The sequence below is a fragment of the Argopecten irradians genome, chromosome 1 (genome assembly GCF_041381155.1).
Source record: "Argopecten irradians isolate NY chromosome 1, Ai_NY, whole genome shotgun sequence".
Classification (NCBI taxonomy): domain Eukaryota; kingdom Metazoa; phylum Mollusca; class Bivalvia; order Pectinida; family Pectinidae; genus Argopecten; species Argopecten irradians.
In genome coordinates this window covers 40,801,111-40,824,097 of record NC_091134.1, presented here as the reverse complement: position 1 = coordinate 40,824,097, position 22,987 = coordinate 40,801,111, and the positions used below count along the sequence as shown (strand labels likewise).

The following is a 22,987-nucleotide window of genomic DNA, read 5'->3' as shown; positions in this document are numbered from 1 at the left end:
GAAGTCTTGTCCCCTTTGATACCCTAATGAAGCCTTGTCCTCTTGACACCCTAGTGAAGTCTTGCCCCCTTTGTCATCCTGATGAAGCCTTGTCCCCTTTGATACCATGATTAAGCCTTGTCCCCCTTGTTATCCTGATTAAGTCTTGTCCCCTTTGTTATCCTGATGAAGCCTTGTCCCCTTTGATACCCTGATGAAGTCTTGTCCCCTTTGATATACTGATGAAGTCTTGTTTCCTTTGATACACTAATGAAGTCTTGTCCCCTTTGACACCATGATGAAGTCTTGTCCCATTTGATACCCTGATGAAACCTGTCCCCTTTGATACTGTGATCAAGTCTTGCCCCCTTTGTCATCCTGATGAAGCCTTGTCCCCTTTGATACCATGATTTAGCCTTGTCCTTCTTGTTATCCTGATTAAGTCTTGTCCCCTTTGTTATCCCGATGAAGCCTTGTCACCTTTGATACCCTGATGAAGTCTTGTCCCCTTTGATACACTGATGAAGTCTTGTCCCCTTTGATACACTAATGAAGTCTTGACCCCTTTAATACCCTGATGAAGCCTTGTCCCCTTTGATACCCTGATGAAGCCTTGTCCCCTTTGATACACTGACGAAGCCTTGTCCATTTTGATACCCTGATGAAATCCTGTAATGGCATCATTAAAGTCTGATAAGCTCTGTCCCTTTTTAATTTTTTTTCCATTCTTATCCCATAAAAAACCATTGTATTAAGTAAATCAGTCCTCTTTGTTGTCTTGATTAAGTCTTCACTTTTAACTCTGATTTTGTCTTGCCCTCTTTAATATGTAGATGAAGCCAAAAGAATACTCTATATAACCATTATCATATGTGATGTTAGGTCCAGTTGTGAGGCATCTGTTGATAAGATCTACCATAGTTAATTAACCATGAAAGTTCTATGTTGTTTATCTAAAATTACATCATGAGATATTTATCACTAAACTCTGTTTCGAATTTGTAAATAGATTTGTAATATATAATTCCTGACAGATTTCTGTGCTATATCAAAACCAGTTTTCTGTTTCATTTGGGGGCATGCAATTACAAAACAAGATAACATATTGTCCATAAATTTTGTACAATGCTGTGTTATTGTCGTGTACAAATAAATATAAGTTATTCTCATGTGATGGTAGTGCCATATCACTTTGTTTTGTGAGGTCTCATGTTGTACAATAGTGTTAAATTACGTGACCTTTTCGCCCACGCAGTAACATTTAAAAGTACTTTCACAGTTTAGAATTTCAAGTTCTTTTTGTTTGTATTCTATGACTGACTTATTGTTCTGAACATAATCCAGAAATAATGTCAACGTTCTTGCTTTATATTCAATGTTCACGAATTAAGCATACCTGTTATTTCTTATCCAAAAATAGGGGCAGTTTCATACATATTGGTTTCACAAAAAAAAAATTATGATATCGAGTTATTTGTTCTATGCTGTTGATTTGAAAGCCTTTTAGTGCCTGTTTCTGTAACTCAGTATATACCCACACATGTTCTTGATCATTATAGTGCTTTATCTCATATGTGAAATGTTTAAAAATAAATGATACTGACACAATACAAAGGTCAACAATTCAAAAACAAAATTCATTAATTAAACAAATATTTGAAATAATGATTTTTACAGAAATGACTGACAAAGCTAGTACAAATGTTGCACTGATTAAGTCTCCATTGAAGCAGATTATAGAACCAGATGGTTCTGAAGAGCAAGTACGTGTCTCTGATAAGATCTACCAATATAGACCAAACCTTGGTTAAAGTCACAAATTCTAATAAGGTTACAACGCTTGACTTGTTGGTTGTTTGTTATGTCAAGATTTAGGTTGCAAATTCTACTGAGACAATATCCCTACTCCTTTATCAACACAGACTTCACCACCCCTGAATGTTAAAGATATTATATGAAAGGGAAGAGTCCCTCTCATCAAGGTACAAACTTATGTTTAATTTTCATGCTGAGAAATTGGAGTGTACGTAATATAGTTACCCACTATAACTTAATGTCCATCCAGCCACATCTTATCCCGCATTGATATAGAGGCGACTTATTAAGAATTTCTAGTTAATTATCATTAATTTGATATCAAAAATTAAAAGTGAAATATCTTTTATGGTACACTCTATATTTAAATAAATTACAATCATGTGTTATTCTGTCAAGTTCTGATGATTTGATTGTATTGCCTGAGAACTAGTCTTAAAAGTCGGTTAAAGGTTCTGATTGTACATGACCTATTAAATGCAACTGTTTGAATAGTTAAATTGGTCTAATTGTATTTACTTTTACAATTCAATTAAGATTCATATACATCTTTGTGATGCACAGGTTAGACAACTTTATATTTACCTGTGTAGTACCTACAGGTATGACAAGAAGTTTAATGCCTACTTATCAGGTATCCTCTTAACCTAATAACATCTTATTAGGTATATACAATTTCATATAGTGTATCATCTGTGACCAACTTTTTGTTGGTTTAACAATTATTGTGGTTGATGCGCTCTCTTAGATAACAGCTGTGCCTTTAAATTTAAAAAATCCAAATTTTGAATTGATGTGTTGTTTAAACAGAAACTGATTTGTTCATATGTTTCATGTCACAATAAAGTATGGTAGCAAGCCTAAAGAATGTAACAGACTTTCACCTCTTTAGTCCAGTGTAAATCCCAGGTGAAACACATCATTTAGAATTCTCCTTTTGATATTTGTTGCCATTAAGACTTGAATGAGTATTTAAGTGTATTTTAGAATGTCTTTTTGTCCAGCATTGTATTGTCACTGATAAAGTAAATTGGCCAATCAATCTGAATTACCAATGATAAGTTTCTTTTCTTCCTTTGGGCAGCTATTGTCTATTTTCAATTTGATAAAATTTATTGGCTTAATTGGTGGACAATTGTGTTGTCATGGAAAAAGCTTCTTGGCTTAACTTGTGTTGCCATTGATAATTTGAACATGAATTTTGTTGCCAATTTATAGTAACTTAGCATGAATTATGCTATACTATGAATTAAATTTCATGGCTTAATTATAAAAGTTCCCTGGCTTAACTTGTGTTGTCAATGGTAACATGTCTTGGCTTGATTTGTGTTGTCATCAATGAAGTTCCTTGAGTAGATCTGTGGGAAAATACTGGCATACAAATTGAAGTGTCATTGATGCCAATGTTGTGTTGGAAGTAATAATGGGAATAACACTGCCATTATATTGAAATTTTCTTGATAGCCAATTGGTAGATTGTTGATAGTCTCTTGCTAGACTGCTAATAGTTTCTTGCTTGATTATTAATAACCACTGGATTGCTGCTGGGTTGTTGATAGTCACTTGGTAGATTGTTGATAGTCACTTGGTAGATTGTTGATAGTCACTTGGTAGATTGTTGATAGTCACTTGGTAGATTGTTGATAGTCACTTGGTAGATTGTGATAGCCACTTGGTAGATTGTTGATAGTCGTTTGGCAGATTGTTGATAGTCACTTGGTAGATTATTCATAGCCACTTGGTACATTGTTGATAATCACTTGGTAGATTGTTGACAGCCACTTGGAAGATTGTTGATAGACACATGGTAGATTGTTGATAGCCACTTGGTAGATTGTTCATAGTCACTTGGTAGATTGTTGATAGTCACTTGGTACATTGTTAATAGCCACTTGGTACATTGTTCAAAGTCACTTGGTATATTGTTCATAGTCACTTGGTAGATTGTTGATAGCCACTTGGTAGATTGTTGATAGCCACTTGTTAGATTGTTGATAGCCACTTGGTACATTGTTCATAGCCACTTGGTAGATTGTTCATAGTCACTTGGTAGATTGTTGATAGTCACTTGGTAGATTGTTGATAGTCACTTGGTAGATTGTTGATAGTCACTTGGTAGATTGTTGATAGTCACTTGGTAGATTGTGATAGCCACTTGGTAGATTGTTGATAGTCACTTGGTAGATTGTTGATAGTCACTTGGTAGATTGTTGATAGCCACTTGGTAGATTGTTGATAGCCACTTGGTAGATTGTTGATAGTCACTTGGTAGATTGTTGATAGCCACTTGGTAGATTGTTGATAGCCACTTGTTAGATTGTTGATAGTCACTTGGTAGATTGTTGATAGTCACTTGGTAGATTGTTGATAGCCACTTAGTAGATTGTTGATAGCCACTTGGTAGATTATTAATAGCCACTTGGTAGATTATTGATAGCCACTTGGTACATTGTTGATAATCACTTGGTACATTGTTGACAGCCACTTGGAAGATTGTTGATAGACACATGGTAGATTGTTGATAGCCATTTGTTAGATTGTTCATAGTCACTTGTTAGATTGTTGATTGCCACTTGTTAGATTGTTGATAGTCACTTGGTAGATTGTTGATAGTCACTTGGTAGATTGTTGATAGCCACTTGTTAGATTGTTGAAAGTCACTTGGTAGATTGTTGATTGCTAAGTGGTAGTTGTTGATAGTCACTTGTTAGCTTGTTGATAGCCACTTGTTAGATTGTTGAAAGTCACTTGGTAGATTGTTGATAGTCACTTGGTAGATTGTTGATAGACACTTGTTAGATTGTTGATAGCCACTTGGTAGATTGTGATAGCCACTTGGTAGATTGTTGATAGTAATTTGGCAGATTGTTGATAGTCACTTGGTAGATTATTGATAGTCACTTGGTAGATTGTTGACAGCCACTTGGAAGATTGTTGATAGACACATGGTAGATTGTTGATAGCCACTTGTTAGATTGTTGATTGCCACTTGGAAGATTGTTGACAGACACATGGTAGATTGTTGATAGTCACTTGGTAGATTGTTGATAGTCACTTGGTACATTGTTAATAGCAACTTGGTACATTGTTCAAAGTCACTTGGTATATTGTTCATAGTCACTTGGTAGATTGTTGATAGCCACTTGGTAGATTGTTGATAGCCACTTGTTAGATTGTTGATAGCCACTTGGTACATTGTTCATAGCCACTTGGTAGATTGTTCATAGTCACTTGGTAGATTTTTGATAGCCACTTGATAGATTGTTGATAGTCACTTGGTAAATTGTTGATAGCCACTTGGTAGATTGTTGATAGTCAATTGGTGGATTGTTGATAGCCACTTGGTAGATTGTTGATAGCCACTGAGTAGATTGTTGATAGTCACTTGGTAGATTGTTGATAGCCACTTGTTAGATTGTTGATAGCCACTTGGTAGATTGTTGATAGCCACCTGGTAGATTGTTGATAGCCACTTGGTAGATTGTTGATAGCCACTTGGTAGATTGTTCATAGTCACTTGTTAGCTTGTTGATTGCCACTTGTTAGATTGTTGATAGTCACTTGGTACATTGTTAATAGCCACTTGGTACATTGTTCAAAGTCACTTGGTATATTGTTCATAGTCACTTGGTAGATTGTTGATTGCTAAGTGGTAGTTGTTGATAGTCACTTGTTAGCTTGTTGATAGCCACTTGTTAGATTGTTGAAAGTCACTTGGTAGATTGTTGATAGTCACTTGGTAGATTGTTGATAGCCACTTGTTAGATTGTTGATAGCCACTTGGTAGATTGTGATAGCCACTTGGTAGATTGTTGATAGTTGTTTGGCAGATTGTTGATAGTCACTTGGTAGATTATTCATAGCCACTTGGTACATTGTTGATAATCACTTGGTAGATTGTTGACAGCCACTTGGAAGATTGTTGATAGACACATGGTAGATTGTTGATAGCCACTTGGTAGATTGTTCATAGTCACTTGTTAGATTGTTTATTGCCACTTGGAAGATTGTTGACAGACACATGGTAGATTGTTGATAGTTACTTGGTAGATTGTTGATAGTCACTTGGTACATTGTTAATAGCCACTTGGTACATTGTTCATAGTCACTTGGTAGATTGTTGATAGCCACTTGGTAGATTGTTGATAGCCACTTGTTAGATTGTTGATAGCCACTTGGTACATTGTTCATAGCCACTTGGTAGATTGTTCATAGTCACTTGGTAGATTTTTGATAGCCACTTGTTAGATTGTTGATAGTCACTTGGTAGATTGTTGATTGCCACTTGGTAGATTGTTGATAGCCACTTGGTGGATTATTGATAGCCACTTGGTAGATTGTTGATAGTCAATTGGTGGATTGTTGATAGCCACTTGGTAGATTGTTGATAGCCACTGAGTAGATTGTTGATAGTCACTTGGTAGATTGTTGATAGCCACTTGTTAGATTGTTGATAGCCACTTGGTAGATTGTTGATAGCCACCTGGTAGATTGTTGATAGCCACTTGGTAGATTGTTGATAGCCACTTGGTAGATTGTTAATATTCTCCTTCTTGATTGTTGTAAACAGTTTCTTGCTAGATTGTTAAGTGATTAATTTGCAGAATGCTTTAAATTATGTACCATTGTAATTGTAATTGACATCTTATCAAGAATGATACAAATATATGTCTTGATATTTATTGAGGTCTTTTTCACACAATGCCATGTGCATGCATACAGCATATATATAGAAAATGGTTTTCCACCCAAATCTAGATGTCATGGTTACCTTAAATCTAAATAGGTCATGTTATAAAGTCATAAAGTTTATCATCAAATAGCAACTGTCATGCCTGGAAATTGAGGATAAAGACTATGTGATATAAATGCAGTGAAGCAGGAAATGCAGGACTGCATTCACTTTGAGATTAATGCATAAAAGTAAAAGCTAAAATCTTGAATTTAAGCATCATATTGATGGCATTAATGCAATTTTCTTTAAGAAAAGGCCATAATTTCCTGTCCCATTTCCTGACCTTAATTAGCAGAAAGAGCTACCGGTTACTTTACATAAGACATGGCGAAGCAGAATGCTTTCTACAGTTCCTGATACACTGCAAACAGTCCATGTGGAACTATCGAATTACTGTGATTGCAGTAATCGTATAAAACAAATAGATAAAATTGGTTTGATTTGGGGAGCATTTACCACATGTAGGTAATTACTGGTGGACTATGTTATTACAGACACGGAACTCCAAACCTGGCTGACATTGGACGGTGATTACAGAACCACAGTCACCAATGACAGTCACGGACCATAAACATTGGAGGGGAGGGGGGGGGGGGGGGGGGGCACCCCCCTGCACACAGTGCACAGACATGCCTCCACATGGGATGTTGTAATGCTACTTTCACATGCAACACTCTCCAGTATGCTTGTTATTTATGTAAGTGGTTGAATCACTCTACAATGACTCGAAATATTTGCACATTTTGTGAGGCATATCTCCAGGAAGGTTTTACCAGAAGTTTTGGAATTCTATTTATTCGTATGTGCAAAGATTCATAATTTTTAAGTTAGTTCTTACTGATGTTCTTTTAATATTCTTCATTAAGTAACTAGAATTGCTTTACTCAAAAAAGCTATATGGAAAGAATGACATGATTGAAGTTCTGGCTGATATTCTTTTAAAATTCCTTATTAATTAACTAGAATTGGAAAGTTTTTAACTTCAGATTTACCCTTAAATTCTGTATTACTTTCCAATCCAATGTTTTTCAACGAAAGAATTTTTGTAACTGAAGTCCTATGGTTATCTAAAGTCTGAAAACCATTCTTTCATTGTGCATCAAGTATTATGTGTATGATGGCAGGCTAAAAATAAAAAATGAAACAGCTAGGTGTCAGGTATTAGCGATAGGCAGGAGGTTTTACCCGGTGTACTCCAGCTTTACACTTTCAATAACACAATCTGGCCTGTCCTTAAACTAAGGCAAATATAATTTTTGACACCCTGTTCAGACTGAACTGATATGAAGGTACCCGGTAACCCTTTGATAGAGAGATATTAAACACATAAGTATGACCTCTACTAATATATACAATGCCTCAATAATAGAGTTGTTGATGATCTATATGTACGACCTCTACTAATATATACAATGCCTCAATAATAGAGTTGTTGATGATACCCTCCTACTGACACATCAAGGTTAGGAAGTTTATTATACCTATCTGTGAGATATAGTAGAACATTTTATTGGATATAACCGATGGTATCTCTGACATAAATGATGTATCCATCCCTTTGTGAAGATAACAACATGTCTTTATATAAATGACTATCCTATAGTTCTGTATTTTCACTCCATTTAAAACCTACATCTTTATACAATGATACAGATCTGATAATGATGGGAAATCTAGATATGAAATGTATTTTCTGATCGAACATTAAAAACATTTGTAAGCTGGTCCTTCTACCAGATAAAAGAATTGACAAACTTCTCTGTACAGTCTATAGAAACAAACTTTCACTGGACACGGTCACTGTTATATCATTCCTGCATTGTAAGTTAATTGTTCATCTTCCACTAAGATCTAGTCTCTACTTTTGGTTTAGTACATATTGCTTTCATGTTTTCTCTTGTGTTTAATAGATGATATTATCCTTATCTATCTTGCTCTCTTATTTATTCATAATTCATTGGTAAGCCAGGATTGTGGGTTTCAGAATCAAGGTTAGTGCTAAGTTCAATTCAAAACAGATTAAAGACAAAAGGCCAGTATTTTCCCCTCCATTTTTTTTAGAATTCTTTCTATGCATTTCTAAACAAAGTATATTAAGCCCAGAAGGAGTGTTCATATTTACTCAGCATAATTCCGATATGTGCATTTCATTATCGACTTTCAGACATATATAGGTCACGATGTATCAGTGTTTACGAAACTTTATTGATACAGATAAGACATATCTTGTTGATTACTTTCGTAGCACGTACCTGTATCTTTATAAAGGTCAAGTCTTATCTACTTGACCAACAAAACTGTTTATCCTTACTCTGTGACCTCATTTTAGAATAACATTCAACCTGTAAACAGATCAAATGTTTCTCATATTTAGAAAATAAAAAGAGATCTAGCAATATTGGATTTTGATTAAATGAAGCTTAAAATATGATTTTAACTTTTGGGGTCTATATCTTTATAGCTCTCTTCCATTTGCAGTTTATTTTCCTCAGGAAGTTGAGAAATGTACCAGACTGTCATATTGTGGTTGTGTTCTTTGGTAGAAAATCTTAACCTTTTTTATTTTGACGGTCAAATTACCACATTCGAGACCATCTTCAAAAACATTTTCACCCCTGAAGACAAATTTAGACTATTCCTAATCAAAGACTAGACCAGTCCATTATGAAATTTCAGGGTTGAATGAGTTAAACAGTATTTACTCACAGACAACCTATGCATCCAGCACAAAGATTTGTAAGAAACTTGTTGTGTGAAGACTAGACCATTGTGACGGGGCCTAGACAATTACACCTAGTGATGAAGACTAGACCATTGTGACAGGGCCTAGACCCTTACACCTGGTGGTGAAGACTAGACCATTGTGACGGGGCCTAGACAATTACACCTAGTGATGAAGACTAGACCATTGTGACAGGGCCTAGACCCTTACACCTGGTGGTGAAGACTAGACCATTGTGATGGGGCCTAGACAATTACACCTAGTGATGAAGACTAGACCATTGTGACAGGGTCTAGACCCTTACACCTAGTGATGAAGACTAGACCATTGTGACAGGGCCTAGACCCTTACACCTGGTGGTGAAGACTAGACCATTGTGACAGAACCTAGACCCTTACACCTGGTGGTGAAGACTAGACCATTGTGACGGGTCCTAGACTGTTACTCCTGGTGGTGAAGACTAGACCATTGTGACAGGGCCTAGACCCTTACACCAGATGGTGAAGACTAGACCATTGTGACGTGGCCTAGACTCTTACACCTGTTGGTGAAGACTAGACCATTGTGACAGGTTCAGACTCTTACTCCTGGTGGTGAAGACTAGACCATTGTGACGGGGCCTAGACAATTACACCTAGTGATGAAGACTAGACCATTGTGACAGGGCCTAGACCCTTACACCTGGTGGTGAAGACTAGACCATTGTGACGGGGCCTAGACAATTACACCTAGTGATGAAGACTAGACCATTGTGACAGGGCCTAGACCCTTACACCTAGTGATGAAGACTAGACCAGTGTGACAGGGCCTAGACCCTTACACCTGGTGGTGAAGACTAGACCATTGTGACAGAACCTAGACCCTTACACCTGGTGGTGAAGACTAGACCATTGTGACAGAGCCTAGACCCTTACACCTGGTGGTGAAGACTAGACCATTGTGACAGAACCTAGACCCTTACACCTGGTGGTGAAGACTAGACCATTGTGACGGGTCCTTGACTGTTACTCCTGGTGGTGAAGGCTAGACCATTGTGACAGGGCCTAGACCCTTACACCTGGTGGTGAAGACTAGACCATTGTGACGTGGCCTAGACTCTTACACCTGTTGGTGAAGACTAGACCATTGTGACAGGTTCAGACTCTTACTCCTGGTGGTGAAGACTAGACCATTGTGACAGGTCCTGGACTCTTACTCCTGGTGGTGAAGACTAGACCATTGTTACAGGGCCTAGACCCCTACACCTGGTGGTGAAGACTAGACCATTGTTACAGGGCCTAGACCCTTACACCTGGTGGTGAAGACTAGACCATTATGACAGGGCCTGACCTTTACACCTGGTGGTGAAGACTAGACCATTGTTACAGGGCCTAGACCCTTACACCTGGTGGTGAAGACTAGACCATTGTGACAGAGCCTGATCTTTACACCTGGTGGTGAAGACTAGACCATTGTGACAGGGGTAGACCCTAACACCTAGTGGTGAAGACTAGACCATTGTGACAGGGCCTGACCTTTACACCTGGTGGTGAAGACTAGACCATTGTGACGGGCCCTAGACTCTTACTCCTGGTGGTGAAGACTAGACCATTGTTACAGGGCCTAGACCCTTACACCTGGTGGTGAAGACTAGACCATTGTGACAGGGCCTAGACCCTTACACCTGGTGGTGAAGACTAGACCATTGTTACAGGGCCTAGACCCTTACACCTGGTGGTGAAGACTAGACCATTGTGACAGGGCCTAGACCCTTACACCTGGTGGTGAAGACTAGACCATTGTGACGGGTCCTAGACTGTTACTCCTGGTGGTGAAGACTAGACCATTGTTACAGGGCCTAGACCCTTACACCTGGTGGTGAAGACTAGACCATTGTGATGGGGCCTGACCTTTACACCTTGTGGTGAAGATTAGACCATTGTTACAGGGCCCTAGACCTTACACCTGGTGGTGAAGACGATATGTGGTATTCTCCCTATTTACAGGAGACACATGCTGGTGGCCTTATGTCAGTGTAAGTGGCTCCTGTCCTGATGAAGGCTGATTATGACCAGTGTGTTGGCCAAAATGTCTGGTGACCTGGCAGAGGATTCTGGGATGAGGTGATGGTCAAGAGGATTTATAGGTCCAGTCGCCAGTAGGCCTGCTGATCTATTATACATAGTGATGGGAGGCATCCCAGCATTAATACAAACACACATATATTTTACATGGCCAAACACCTGGGGATAAAACCTGTTACAATCTTATTATTATTTACTGAGATGATCTCCCTGATAATGATCTTATCACTTAGAATAATAAATGTACACCTACCACAGAGCCTGGCCGTCTGCAGTGTAATAAGTCTACATATATCAGTTTAATACCTGGCCTCACTCACTCAGTCAGGAATGGCAGTTATATGGGACCTTGATTGTCTGTGATTCCTTGTATGTCTCCTGCACCTTGTATACCTTTGTGTGTCTTTTGAACCCATGTATGTCATTTGCACCTTGCTCGTCTTTTGTACCTTAGTGTGTCTTTTGAACATTACATTATTTATGTCATTTCCACATTTTGTGTCTTTTTCACTTTGTTTGTCCTGTACTTTGCATGTCTTTTGCACCTTGTATATATCGTTTGCATTCTGTATGTCTTTTGGACTTAATATGGCTTTTGCACTTTGTCTTGTACTTTACATGTCTTTTGTGTCTTTTATGTCTCTTGCATCTTGTATGTCTCTTGCATCTTGTATATCTTTTACACCCTGCATGCCTTTTTCAACCTTCTAATTGTCATATGTATATTCTTAAGTACAATATTTTGTACCTTGTATGTCCCATATCTTAGACCAGCTCTTAACACTGGAACCAAAAGAGATTGTAGATATTTCAATGATCTTCCAATGCAGTCTTGTGGTTCTGCCAGGTGTTACATTTCCTGACCCCTGTAAAATGCAGAAGTCTATATGATTGGATTTAGAACTGTTTCATAAGATGACCTCTTTAGACTTGGCTGTTCAGGTGACTTTTATTTGTATAAGGAATACAATTAGAGATCTTAAACCGAATGTCTATAACAATAATTTGCTGACGTCCTTGTCACTAAATATACCCGTTATTCCTGACGGTCGGCAAATTACTTGTATTGTGTACATAATTTGGTGGGGGTGGTTAAACTTTGATAGAAATTCTGTGACGTCTTTACGAAAATACGGTCACCCATATGAAGCAGATATTATGACTCCAACAATAAGATCACTTTCTTCTGTTGTTTTCTATAACCGAAATAGAAATATAGGTCAACAGAATGACGTGAGCAATCCCAGCTTTCTCTCCATGTTTACTTACTATTGACATAAGAGGATTTTCAATTATCTGATCTCTAACACTGTTGAGAACATGTATACATAAGATTCTATAACCACTTTCAAGGGTTAATTACTTTAAAGAACTCTGCTTATACTCGCAACAAAGAAAACACCTTTTAAAATAGCTACCAGTCAGTGTATTGAGTCGCAGTTTTACCTTGGCTCTCAAGAGCCAGTATATTTATACCATTAATAAGCTATCCAAAATGCAAATAAACTGCTGCCATTAGTTCTTTAAGGGCAAATAAGTGAACTTATATGTCAATAAGAGCAAGAAAACCTGTCGTGTGTCCTGCAAAAGGCAAGTGAGCTGATATGCCATTAGCTCTCAATATGGTAAATAAGTGAACTTCTGAGTCATATTAAAGGGAAAGTGAGCTTAATGTTATCAGCTTTCCAAAGTATGTGTGAACTTTCAAAAGGGCAAATGAACTGATGCCATACCAGCCATCTAAAAGACAAGTGAATTTATATGCCATATTAGAAAAGAAATGGCAATAAACGATGCCATAACGGCTCTTTGACAGACAGTTCCCAGTTGACAGCAACTTTTTCTATTGAATAACTTCTTCACACAATTTGTCTTGATGCATGATAAGTCAAAATGTCTGTTCATGCTATATATCCTATAATCTACCACTCTACCTCAACCTCCCAATATCAAGCTGACTTCCTGAATAGTTGGGGAACATATGCTACTTGTCCTTATATTCTCCCATCCAACTGCCACTATAAATCCCATATACCAACCTCTACTTGTGCTACTATTCTCCCATCCAACTGCCACTATAAATCCTAAATTCCAACCTCTACTTGTCCTTAGTATTCTCCCATCCAACTGCCACTATCAATCCTAAATTCCAACCTCTACTTGTGCTACTATTCTCGCATCCAACTGCCACTATAAATCCTAAATTCCAACCTCTACCTGTGCTACTATACTCACATCCAACTGCCACTATAAATCCTTAATTCCAACCTCTACTTGTCCTTAATATTCTCCCATCCAACTGCCACAATAAATCCCATATACCAACCTCTACTTGTGCTACTATTCTCCCATTCAACTGCCACTATAAATCCTATATTCCAACCTCTACTTCTGCTACTATTCTCCCATCCAACTGCCACTATCAATCCTAAATTCTAACCTCTATTTTCCTTAGTAATCTCCCATCCAACTGCCACTATAAATCCCATATACCAACTTCTACATGTCCTTAGTATTTTCCCGTCCAACTGCCACTATAAATCCTATATTCCAACCTCTACTTGTGCTACTATTCTCCCATCCAACTGCCACTATAAATCCTAAATTCCAACCTCTACTTGTCCTTAGTATTCTCCCATCCAACTGCCACTATAAATCCTATATTCCAACCTCTACTTGTGCTACTATTCTCCCATTCAACTGCCACTATAAATCCTATATTCCAACCTCTACTTGTGCTACTATTCTCCCATCCAACTGCCACTATAAATCCTATATTCCAACCTCTACTCGTGCTACTATTCTCCCATCCAACTGCCACTATAAATCCTCAATTCCAACCTCTACTTGTCCTGAGTATTCTCACATCCAACTGCCACTATAAATCCTAAATTCCAACCTCTACTTGTCCTTAGTATTCTCCCATCCAACTGCCACTATAAATCCTAAATTCCAACCTCTACTTGTGCTACTATTCTCCCATTTCAACTGCCGCTATAAATCCTATATTCCAACCTCTACTTGTGCTACTATTCTCCCATCCAACTGCCACTATAAATCCTATATTCCAACCTCTACTTGTGCTACTATTCTCCCATCAAACTGCCACTATAAATCCTAAATTCCAACCTCTACTTGTCCTTAGTATTCTCCCATCCAACTGCCACTATAAATCCTAAATTCCAACCTCTACTTGTCCTTGGTATTCTCCCATCCAACTGCCACTATAAATCCGATATACCAACCTCTACTTGTGCTAGTATTCTCCCATCCAAATGCCAATATAAATCCTAAATTCCAACCTCTACTTGTGCTACTATTCTCCCATCCAACTGCCACTATAAATCCTAAATTCCAACCTCTACTTGTCCTTATATTCTCCCATCCAACTGCCACTATAAATCCCATATACCAACCTCTACTTGTGCTACTATTCTCCCATCCAACTGCCACTATAAATCCCATATACCAACCTCTACTTGTGCTACTATTTTCCCATCCAACTGCCAATATAAATCCTACATTCCAACCTCTACTTGTGCTACTATTCTCCCATCCAACTGCCACTATAAATCCTTAATTCCAACCTCTACTTGTCCTTAGTATTCTTCCATCCAACTGCCACTATAAATCCTATATTCCACCTCTACTTGTGCTACTATTCTCCCATCCAAGTGCCACTATAAATCCTAAATTCCAACCTCTACTTGCCCTAGTATTCTCCCATCCAACTGCCACTATAAATCCTATAGTCCAACCTCTACTTGTGCTACTATATTCCCATCTCACTGCCACTATAAATCCTAAATTCCAACCTCTACTTGTCCTTAGTATTCTCCCATCCAACTGCCACTATAAATTCCATATACCAGCCTCTACTTGTCTACTATTCTCCCCTCCAACTGCCACTATAAATCCTATATTCCAACCTCTACTTGTGCTACTATTCTCCTATCCAACTGCCACTATAAATCCTAAATTCCAACCTCTACTTGTGCTACTATTCTCCCATTCAACTGCCACTATCAATCCTAAATTCCAACCTCTACTTGTCCTAGTATTCTCCCATCCAATCGCCACTATAAATCCTAAATTCCAACCTCTCCCATCCAACTGCCACTATAAATTCTATAGTCCAACCTCTATTTGTGCTACTATTCTCCCATCTAACTGCCACTATAAATCCTAAATTCCAACCTTTACTTGTCCTTAGTATTCTCCCATCCAACTGCCACTATAAATCCTAAATTCCAACCTCTACTTGTGCTACTATTCTCCCATCCAACTGCCACTATAAATCCTAAATTCCAACGTCTACTTGTGCTACTATTCTCCCATCCAACTGCCACTATAAATCCTATATTCCACCCTCTACTTGTGCTACTATTCTCCCATCCAACTGCCACTATAAATCCTAAATTCCAACCTTTACTCTCCCATCCAACTGCCACTATAAATTCTAAAGTCCAACCTCTACTTGTGCTACTATTCTCCCATCCAAGTGCCACTATAAATCCTAAATTCCAACCTCTACTTGCCCTAGTATTCTCTCATCCAACTGCCAATATAAATCCTATAGTCCAACCTCTACTTATGCTACTATATTCCCATCCAACTGCCATTATAAATCCTAAATTCCAACCTCTACTTGTCCTTAGTATTTTCCCATCCAACTGCCACTATAAATTCCATATACCAGCCTCTACTTGTGCTACTATTCTCCCCTCCAACTGCCACTATAAATCCTATATTCCAACCTCTACTTGTGCTACTATTCTCCTATCCAACTGCCACTATAAATTCTAAAGTCCAACCTCTACTTGTGCTACTATTCTCCCATCCAAGTGCCACTATCAATCCTAAATTCCAACCTCTACTTGTCCTAGTATTCTCCCATCCAACTGCCACTATAAATCCTAAATTCCAACCTCTCCCATCCAACTGCCACTATAAATTCTATAGTCCAACCTCTACTTGTGCTACTATTCTCCCATCTAACTGCCACTATAAATCCTAAATTCCAACCTTTACTTGTCCTTAGTATTCTCCCATCCAACTGCCACTATAAATCCTATAGTCCAACCTCTACTTGTGCTACTTTTCTCCCATTCAACTGGCACTATAAATCCTATATTCCAACCTCTACTTGTGCTACTATTCTCCCATCCTACTGCCACTATAAATCCTAAATTCCAACCTCTACTTGTCCTTAGTATTCTCCCATCCAACTGCCACTATAAATCCTAAATTCCAACCCTTCTTGTGCTACTATTCTCCCATCCAACTGCCACTATAAATCCTAAATTCCAACCTCTACTTGTCCTTAGTATTCTCCCATTCATCTGCCACTATAAATCCTAAATTCCAACCTCTACTTGTCCTTCGTATTCTCCCATCCAACTGCCACTATTAATTCTATAGTCCAACCTCTACTTGTTCTAGTATTCTCCCATCCAACTGCCACTATAAATCCCATATACCAACTTCGACTTGTCCTTAGTATTTTCTCATCCAACTGCCACTATAAATCCTACATTCCAACCTCTACTTGTGCTACTATTCTCCCATCCAACTGCCACTATAAATCCTAAATTCCAACCTCTACTTGTCCTTAGTATTCTCCCATCCAACTGCCACTATAAATCCTATGTTCCACCTCTACTTGTGCTACTATTCTCCCATCCAACTGCCACTATAAATCCTAAATTCCAACCTCTCCCATCCAACTGACACTATAAATTCTATAGTCCAACCTCTACTTGTGGTACTATTCTCCCATTCATCTGCCACTATAAATCCTAAATTCCAACCTCTACTTGTCCTTAGTATTCTCCCATCCAACTGCCACTATAAATCCTATGTTCCACCTCTACTTGTGCTACTATTCTCCCATCCAACTGCCACTATAAATCCTAAATTCCAACCTCTACTTGTCCTAGTATTCTTCCATCCAACTGCCACTATAAATCCTAAATTTTAACCTCTCCCATCCAACTGCCACTATAAATTCTTAAGTCCAACCTCTACTTGTGCTACTATTCTCCCATCCAAGTGCCACTATAAATCCTAAATTCCAACCTTTACTTGTCCTAGTATTCTCCCATCCAACTGCCACTATAAATCCTATAGTCCAACCTCTACTTGTCCTTAGTATTCTCCCATCCAACTGCCACTATAAATCCTATATTCCAACCTCTACTTGTGCTACTATTCTCCCATTCAACTGCCACTATAAATCCTAAATTCCAACCTCTACTTGTCCTTAGTATTCTCCCATCCAACTGCCACTATAAATCCTATATTCCAACCTCTACTTGTGCTACTATTCTCCCATTCAACTCCCTCTATAAATCCTAAATTCCAACCTCTACTTGTCCTTAGTATTCTCCCATCCAACAGCCACTATAAATCCTAAATTACAACTTCTACTTGTGCTACTATTCTCCCATCCAACTGCCACTATAAATCCTATATTCCAACCTCTACTTGTGCTACTATTCTCCCATCCAACTGCCACTATAAATCCTATATTCCAACCTCTGCTCTTGCTACTATTCTCCCATCCAACTGCCACTATAAATCCTAAATTCCAACCTCTACTTGTCCTGAGTATTCTCCCATCCAACTGCCACTATAAATCCTAAATTCCAACCTCTACTTGTCCTTAGTATTCTCCCATCAAACTGCCACTATAAATCCTATATTCCAACCTCTACTTGTGCTACTATTCTCCCATTCAACTGCCACTATAAATCCTAAATTCCAACCTCTACTTGTCCTTAGTATTCTCCCATCCAACTGCCACTATAAATCCTATATTCCAACCTCTACTTGTGCTACTATTCTCCCATCCAACTGCCACTATAAATCCTAAATTCCAGCCTCTACTTGTCCGTAGTATTCTCCCATCCAACAGCCACTATAAATCCTATATTCCAACCTCTACTTGTGCTACTATTCTCCCATTCAACTGCCACTATAAATCCTATATTCCAACCTCTACTTGTGCTACTATTCTCCCCTCCAACTGCCACTATAAATCCTAAATTCCAACCTCTACTTGTGCTACTATTCTCCCCTCCAACTGCCACTATAAATCCTAAATTCCAACCTCTACTTGTCCTGAGTATTCTCCCATCCAACTGTCACTATAAATCCCATATATCAACCTCTACTTGTGCTACTATTCTCCCATCCAACTGCCACTATAAATCCTTTATTCCAACCTCTACCTGTGCTACTATTCTCCCACCCAACTGCCACTATAAATCCTAAATTCCAACCTCTACTTGTCCTGAGTATTCTCCCATCCAACTGCCACTATAAATCCTAAATTCCAACCTCTACTTGTCCTTAATATTCTCCCATCCAACTGCCACTATAAATCCTAAATTCCAACCTCTACTTGTCCTGAGTATTCTCCCATCCAACTGCCACTATAAATCCTAAATTCCAACCTCTACTTGTCCTTAATATTCTCCCATCCAACTGCCACTATAAATCCTAAATTCCAACCTCTACTTGTCCTTAGTATTCTCCCATCCAACTGCCAATATAAATCCCATATACCAACCTCTACTTGTGCTACTATTCTCCCATCCAAATGCCAATATAAATCCTAAATTCCAACCTCTACTTGTGCTACTATTCTCCCATCTGATTGCCACTATAAATCCTAAATTCCAACCTCTACTTGTGCTACTATTCTCCCATCCAACTGCCACTATAAATCCCATATACCAACCTCTACTTGTGCTACTATTCTCCCATCCAACTGCAACTATAAATCCTATATTCCAACCTCTACTTGTGCTACTATTCTCCCATCCAACTGCCACTATAAATCCTAAATTCCAACCTCTACTTGTCCTGAGAATTCTCCCATCCAACTGCCACTATAAATCCCATATACCAACCTCTACTTGTGCTACTATTCTCCCATCCCAATGCAAATATAAATCCTAAATTCCAACCTCTACTTGTACTACTATTCTCCCATCCAACTGCCACTATAAATCCCATATACCAACCTCTACTTGTGCTACTATTCTCCCATCCAACTGCCACTATAAATCCCATATACCAACCTCTACTTGTGCTACTATTCTCCCATCCAACTGCAACTATAAATCCTATATTCCAACCTCTACTTGTGCTACTATTCTCCCATCCAACTGCCACTATAAATCCTAAATTCCAACCTCTACTCTCCCATCCAACTGCCACTATAAATTCTAAAGTCCAACCTCTACTTGTGCTACTATTCTCCCATCCAACTGCCACTATAAATTCTATAGTCCAACCTCTACTTGTGCTACTATTTTCCCATCCAACTGCCACTATAAATCCTAAATTCCAACCTCTACTTGTCCTTAGTATTCTTCCATCCAACTGCCACTATAAATCCTATATTCCACCTCTACTTGTGCTACTATTCTCCCATCCAACTGCCACTATAAATCCTAAATTCCAACCTCTACTCTCCCATCCAACTGCCACTATAAATTCTAAAGTCCAACCTCTACTTATGCTACTATTCTCCCATCCAACTGCCACTATAAATCCTAAATTCCAACGTCTACTTTTCCTAGTATTCTCCCATCCAACTGCCACTATAAATCCTATAGTCCAACCTCTACTTGTGGTACTATTCTCCCATTCATCTGCCACTATAAATCCTAAATTCCAACCTCTACTTGTCCTTAGTATTCTCCCATCCAACTGCCACTATTAATCCTATGTTCCACCTCTACTTGTGCTACTATTCTCCCATCCAACTGCCACTATAAATCCTAATTTCCAACCTCTACTTGTCCTAGTATTCTTCCATCCAACTGCCACTATAAATCCTAAATTTCAACCTCTCCCATCCAACTGCCACTATAAATTCTTAAGTCCAACCTCTACTTGTGCTACTATTCTCCCATCCAAGTGCCACTATAAATCCTAAATTCCAACCTCTACTTGTCCTAGTATTGTCCCATCCAACTGCCACTATAAATCCTATAGTCCAACCTCTACTTGTGCTACTATATTCCCATCCAACTGCCACTATAAATCCTAAATTCCAACCTCTACTTGTCCTTAGTATTCTCCCATCCAACTGCCACTATAAATTCCATTTACCAGCCTCTACTTGTGCTACTATTCTCCCATCCAACTGCCAATATAAATCCTATAGTCCAACCTCTACTTGTGCTACTATTCTCCCATCCAACTGCTACTATAAATCCTATATTCCAACCTCTACTTGTGCTACTATTCTCCTATCCAACTGCCACTATAAATCCTAAATTCCAACCTCTACTTGTCCTAGTATTCTCCCATCCAACTGCCACTATAAATCCTAAATTCCAACCTCTCCCATCCAACTGCCACTATAAATTCTATAGTCCAACCTCTACTTGTGCTACTATTCTCCCATCTAACTGCCACTATAAATCCTAAATTCCAACCTTTACTTGTCCTTAGTATTCTCCCATCCAACTGCCACTATAAATCCTATAGTCCAACCTCTACTTGTGCTACTTTCTCCCATTCAACTGGCACTATATATCCTATATTCCAACCTCTACTTGTGCTACTATTCTCCCATCCTACTGCCACTATAAATCCTAAATTCCAACGTCTACTTTTCCTAGTATTCTCCCATCCAACTGCCACTATAAATCCTAAATTCCAACCTCTACTTGTGCTACTATTCTCCCATCCAACTGCCACTATAAATCCTAAATTCCAACCTCTACTTGTCCTTAGTATTTTCCCATCCAACTGCCACTAAAAATCCTATATTCCAACCTCTACTTGTGCTACTATTCTCCCATCCAACTGCCACTATAAATCCTAAATTCCAACTTCTACTTGTCCTTAGTATTTTCCCATCCAACTGCCACTATAAATCCTAAATTCCAACCTCTACTTGTGCTACTATTCGTGTGTCTAACTATAAATCCTTAATTCTGACCTCCATGTTGTGTCACCCCCAAATGCTAGTTACTATCCGTCCACCAATTATGTAGCTATATAGCTCTAACATACATATTATATAGGGAACATCCCAGTAATTACAAACCCCAACTGTCATAATCCAGTCCTATTTGTGTCAAATGACAAGAAGATATCAAACTCTAGCTTTATTACAATATGTATTCTGTGTAGTTTAGCCATGATTATCAGCATATCTACATGCAGTGGATGATCTCATGTTTCAGGCATTTTGCAAAAGTTCTGTAAAATGGATAAGTTTTGTTTTATTCTGACAGGTTTATCAGTTGAGGAAGTGTGATGGGAGGAGATGGAATGACGAGTTTGTGACTGGCTCAGTAAGTTGTATCCTCATGGTTACCGTAGTTAATGGATTCTGTTGATAAATGTATGAAGGTGTTTCCAATAACCCCATAACTGACAGATGAAACGCCAGTGACGGTGCAGCAGCTTATCAACCTGGCCAGGTAACATCCTCCAACACAATCAAAAGTGCACCTGTATACACCTGTGTGACTCAATGGCACAGCTAAACACATTTATAACGCATACATGAAGAGAGCTGTGCCTAATATAGCATGAAATTATTTGTTTACAGTAGTGAAAGAAAACTTTTTAATTTGTTTTTTTGTTTGTTTATAAGCTCAACCCCCATATTTAGATACAGGTAGCAAACTAAATTGCAGTTCACACAAAGATGTGAATCTGTATTTGAATAGGTAGGTAGCTTTAAAAAAAATTAACATGTATCGTCATAATTTGATTAGGGAACTGTAAACAAAGCTATTTTTGCATGGGATTAGCTTTAAGATATTTTCAGGGATATTAGAAATCCTGCAAAAATGTTAAAACAATACTGATAGAATAAAAAAAAAATAAGTTCACATGAAAACACAAATAAATTTGCAGTCGCTGCAAAAATAAGTTTGTTTACTGTATCACGTATTCAAGGTCACTGGTTCAGTACTCTAAATTCTGGCATTTCACACTGTACATTTTATATTGCATTTTTGGTTGCTGATAAAAGGTTTGGTCTGTGCTGTTGTGTTCTAGTATCCTGGAAGTTCTTTCTGTGATGTGATTGGTCTCCATCATTATTAAAACCTTATTACCTAAGTTGCTCTGGATGTCAGGTTAAGACAGGTCTCCTGAATTCTATTGTTCTGTGAGGTTGCCACCAGCTTCTACAACTCAGCCCTGTCTGAAAAGGAACTTAACTATTCATGATATCATCAACCCAACAAAAAACTTTCAAGTTACCTCCCTGTTTTTGAGTTGTTGTCCTGCGGAGATGATGTCAGCGGAACTTTTTCAGTATACGTCACAATCCCTGTAATTATTGTGTATTTGTCTCGCCTCCCCACACAAAGATGAGTAGTGTGTGTTTGGGGAGTTGTGTTGACACAGGGAGAATCAACAAGGGCTGAATTCATCATTGGTACATTACCTTTATCAATGAGCCTTTTGATGTAAGTCAGACCGAAGATAGAATTACTAACAAGATGTCTGTATTGTTTGTACTATCTTCTATCATTAACATCTGACATTCTTAAGTATCCAGAAATACTTCTCTTATAATATATGAGTCAACAAATATGATTTTAATTAATTAAAACCTTCATCATTATTGTCAAATATAATAAGGAAAACATAATTTGGCAAAACAATAATTCCTTTAAAGGACCTCTT

At 38.2% G+C, this 22,987-nt stretch overlaps 1 protein-coding gene across 1 annotated transcript in view; it reads left to right on the top strand.

The window, feature by feature from the left end:
- LOC138327950 (arginyl-tRNA--protein transferase 1-like) overlaps nt 1-22,987 on the top strand; it is a 183,117-nt gene that overhangs the window by 79,556 nt on the left and 80,574 nt on the right. The window contains exon 4 of the mRNA XM_069274455.1: nt 21,577-21,636. The gene's annotated coding sequence lies outside the window, so the exon portion shown is untranslated. The remainder of the gene's footprint in view (nt 1-21,576; nt 21,637-22,987) is intronic.